The sequence below is a fragment of the Piliocolobus tephrosceles genome, chromosome X (assembly GCF_002776525.5).
Source record: "Piliocolobus tephrosceles isolate RC106 chromosome X, ASM277652v3, whole genome shotgun sequence".
NCBI lineage: Eukaryota > Metazoa > Chordata > Mammalia > Primates > Cercopithecidae > Piliocolobus > Piliocolobus tephrosceles.
Genome location: NC_045455.1, coordinates 7,608,806 through 7,613,813, shown reverse-complemented (window position 1 = coordinate 7,613,813; position 5,008 = coordinate 7,608,806).

Here is a 5,008-nt window from a genome sequence, read left to right as displayed (position 1 = left end):
TGATCTCTCTGGAAAAGAAAAAAAGAAAAAAGCTCTCGCTTTATATCCCAGGCTTAGAAATCATGGCCTTGTGGGTCTAACTCCCCATATTCTCGGTGGCGCAGGTTCTTCTAACTTTCTGCTCTTTTCCCTTCCGGAAAATAGGCTTAGCTTATCCCAGCCACGTATAGTCTCAATTCCGGCCTACCATGTAGTGTAGACAATGCATGTCAGAAGAGCTTATAAATGATAAACAGCTGTGGCTAGAGCAAGAAGGTGACCGGGAGGGAGGGACAGGACACAGATAGGTCAAGAAGGAGACAGTGAATCCAAATTCCTAACAGATGCTTATTTTTTCCTCAAAGTTAAGCTGTTTCTCATCTTTACAGATCATTGTTGATTTATTTATTTATTTTCAGGAACATTTTAAAGTGGCAAATGTGAACTGAAACTCAGGCTCGATTTTATGTTTCAGTGACAGATGAGATACTTTTTTTATTTCCTGGGTTTTACAGTATAAAAGCCCCTTTTCAACGGAATATCTTGATGATAAAATATCTGATGGAATAAAAAACTACAATGTATTGGAGTGCCAGCACCTTTTTCGATAAGTTGAGTATTTCCCTGGAGATAAGTACTTCACTAATGATGATGTCTCTTCCCTCTCAAAAACATTTAATTTTATAGAATTAGAGAAAGAAAATTATCTGAACATCATCCATGAATCAGTTCACATTTACACAGTGCATTCTCTGGGTCGTCAAATGCTAAGTTGTGGAAGTACAGCAAAGAAGAAAACAGACAGATGGTCTTTGTCTTCATGAAGCTTGTCCTCATGGTTCACCAGTCTTTTACTAGAAAGAGTACTAGCTGTGAGTTCAGGATAATGGAATCTGACCTGCTACCAACTCATTAGTATCTGCACGATCTTTGTTCGTCCTTTGGCTTCACCAAGAGTCAATTTCCTCATCTATAACTTAGGGATAACAGCACCTACCCCATCTTTCTTAACATATTATCATGAAGCTCAGATAAAACCACAAATAGGAAATTGCTTAGTGAACTCTAGCATTCTCTGCGAACACAAGGGAACAGTAATAGCAACAAGAGGGAGTGATAGAACCTGAGTTTGTTAATCACAATCATGACAAAATTATTCTTTGAGCCAACTCTGAAAAGATATTTCTTGCTTGGACAATACATTGTTTTTTACTTTAGTAGATGTGAGCTTCTTGAGTAGCCCTTTATACACACTGAGAAAAATTTGTTTGCTCGCAGCCAAAGGGTGTCACCTCTAAAGAGATATGAAATCAAAACTGTAAATCAAATAACAATTAAAAATTAAACTGCTGTGTAGCATTCAAAAGTTACTGAGCACTTTCACTTATTTACCTCATTTAGTCTTATTTAATTCTGATCTTAATGTTTTTGGATTGGCCATTGTGTTACTGTGTAGCGTCTTTGAAATGAATGTTTAAAAATGCAAAATGCAAAAACCTTGCCCTATTACTTTCTGATACTGTCTTGAAAGTAAAATCTCCAATGAGCTTTCAGGAATTTGCACATCCAGCAAGGCCATTTGAAAAGTTGCCTGTCCGAGGCACTGTGCTTTCCTGGTGCATTTCCCCAGAACACGTGATGCTTACCCGGGGCTATCTATCATTGCTGATGAAGACAGAAGGGTCCTGCCTCTAATGTAAAAGGCATCAGCATGACTCAGGACCTTCTGGCAGGCCACCAGGAGGCTCTCAGTTACTTGATCCCCTGCCAGGTGATGAGGGCTGAGGTCTCCTCTATGGGCGCTAGTATAGGGAAATGGACCAGCAGAAGAAACTCTCACCATTATTTCTTCCAAATGAAAGTGGGAGAAACCGACTATTAGGCTGTACAGTACTGACTCGATAAATGTTTGCTGTAAAGAAGTGTGGGGAAAAACAAACATAATTCTGTATTACACTCTTCTTAGATTGTGACTTTAAGATAACCCATAATCATAATATAACCCAAACGTATAACCATAAGATAACCCAAACGCATAATCATTTCTGCTGTGATGTTTTCTCTCTAGTTTATTTTGTTTCTATAAGATATCTTTTTAAACTATGCCTTAAAAATGTTTTGGTGAAAACCGAAGATGTGTGTGTGTGTGTGTGTGTGTATGTGTGTGTGTGTGTGTGTATTTCAAAATTGCTTTTATTCTGTATTAAATCTACAATCTTTCACTCAAAAGGTAATGTTTTGTTATCCAAGTGAGTGATAACTCTGTGAAATTTTGTCTTAATTTCTGCATGATAAACCAAGGCCCTTAAGGGTAGAAAGTGGTCCATATCCAACACTCAGTATGGCAGTTCCACATATTGAGATATTCAAAAGTTGCTTGTTGAACAGCATATCATGTCACAATAATGACTAAGTGCTTTCAAAAACAGTAGCTTAATTTTGAATTGCATTTATAAAAATCATTGATAAGGAAGATTACTTTGAGGTATGGGAAACTTTTGAAACTGCTTTAGGTTATCTGAAAAACCTGGAGTTCTAAGGAGTAATGTTAGAATTTCGAATAAGTCTAAATTAAGAATCCACTTGTTGGGTCTCAGGTTCACCTATCAAAGAGAAAAAGGAGGACTCCAAGTCAGAGGCCGAGGATGCAGGGAGCTGAGATGGTGCCACTGAACTCCAGCCTGAGCGATAGAGCAAGATTCTGTCTAAAATATATTTATACACAAATATATATGTGTGTGTGTATATATACATGTATATACGTATATATACTAATGTATATATGCACACATATATGCACATATATACACATATATAGGTACATATACACACATAAATACATATATACACACACACACACACATATATATATACACACACACACACACATAAACTTTATATAAACTCAAAGCTGATCAGAAACCAAGCATTCCACTAAGTACATTAGGTTGTCGGTGTAGAAAGCTGCAAACCCAGCAGCTTTACCCAAGAGGGGGAACCCAAGGCTCAGCAAAGTTAGACAATTGCCCAAGATGACAACTACTTGGGAGGAAGTTAGGGGGAAAAAGGGTTAATCATTCATATGTCTTGAGGGACCTTATTAGGCTCCGGGACTGATCATTACCGCATTAGAAATCTGAACAATTCAATGTCCTCCTAAGCATCCTCTAGGTCATTCAGTTAATTGGAACTTTGATAGTATTTTCGTATTTTCCAATAATCCTTTCCCCATAGCAATATTTCTTCATAATGCAACATGTTGTCCACATTCTGGCTATTGATCTTACCCCTGTTACTGAAGCTCTCTTCTCCTTATCGCCAACATGTGTGAAACGAACAAAACAATCCCTCCTTTGCTACAGCAGTCCCTTGGTGCTCAGCAATGTTCCACTGGCCCATCTGGACACATGACAGGGCTGACTGTACTTCCCACTGCCCTGGAGTGAGGCAGTGACTGTATTACTAATGGATGGATCCAACGTGAGCACATTGACACGTTTCACTTCAAGGCGGCAACGACTAAGAGTCCGCACAATTTGCTGATTCTCTTTCCACTGCCACAATGATGGGGAACGTTCCGGGTGAGGGACCCTCTGTCACCGCATCCCCAGGAGGAAACGACATGGAGCAGCGCTGACTTGAATAGACATAGAGATGAGCAAAAAAAAAAAAAAAAAAAAAAAAAAAAAACCGAGAAAAGCATCACTGCTATTTTAAGTCACGAAGTACTGGAGGTTGATTTTTAATCACAGCATAACCTAGTCTGTCTGGACTGATGCACTTTTGGTATTCTGACTTTTAAAATAACATGTGACAAAGAAAGGAACAACAGATGCTGGGGCCTTCCTGAGGGTTGAAGGTGACAAGAATGAAAGGAACAGAAAACAATAACTATGGGCTATAGGCTTAGTACCTGGGTGATGGAATAGTCTCTATAACACACCCATGGCATGAGTTTATCTGTGTAACAAACCTGCACATACGCCGCTCTAACTAAAATAACCTAATTTTTTAAAAATAAAAATAATGGCAGGCCGGGCGCGGTGGCTCAAGCCTGTAATCCCAGCACTTAGGGAGGCCGAGACGGGCGGATCACGAGGTCAGGAGATCGAGACCATCCTGGCTAACACGGTGAAACCCCGTCTCTACTAAAAATACAAAAAAAAAAAAACTAGCCGGGCGAGGTGGCGGGCGCCTGTAGTCCCAGCTACTCGGGAGGCTGAGGCAGGAGAATGGAGTAAACCCGGGAGGCGGAGCTTGCAGTGAGCTGAGATCCGGCCACTGCACTCCAGCCTGGGCGACAGAGCGAGACTCCGTCTCAAAAAAAAAAAATAAATAAATAAAAATAAAAATAAAAATAAAAATAATGTGTGCAATGTGGCCTAGCGACCCCTTTGCCTCCAATAGGCCCTCATCCCAATAATATCAACCAGTTTGATGGCCAGTGAAAACAACTTTTTATTTTTAAATATGAAGTTATGAATTTTTTGAAACAAACAGGATGTTTAAAATTTGAAAAATGTGAAAACAAATGGAGACAACTCTCATGAGTAATATGCCTGGCTCAGCAGAATCCTGTGTCTTACATTCAAATTGCTCCCAGAAGGGACAAAACAGATTTTTTCATGTCTGAATTCCATCAGATGTGGTGGGTGAGTTAAGTAATCACACTAAATAGTTCCGACAACAAGTAACAGCACTCACTGTTCATAGCTGAATTGCACACAAGAAGGAAATGCAGTTTTGGGACCAATAACACATCCTCCCCACTACACACATGCATGTCATACATAAATACTTATAATGAAAGAGTGTCTAGGTTTTTGTCCTGCCCAAGCATTTTAAAGCCTGTCATTTCACTTGGTCTGAAATAATAGTGAAGCATAAAATACTTTACTAAAATGCTTTTAACCTATTGTGGAGCAACTGTCCCACTTAAGAAGTTCCTGAAAACTAGGGATCCCCTCTCCAAAAAATCACTTAAAACCCCAAAAACACATTTTGTACATAGTCGCTGGAAACTTACTGA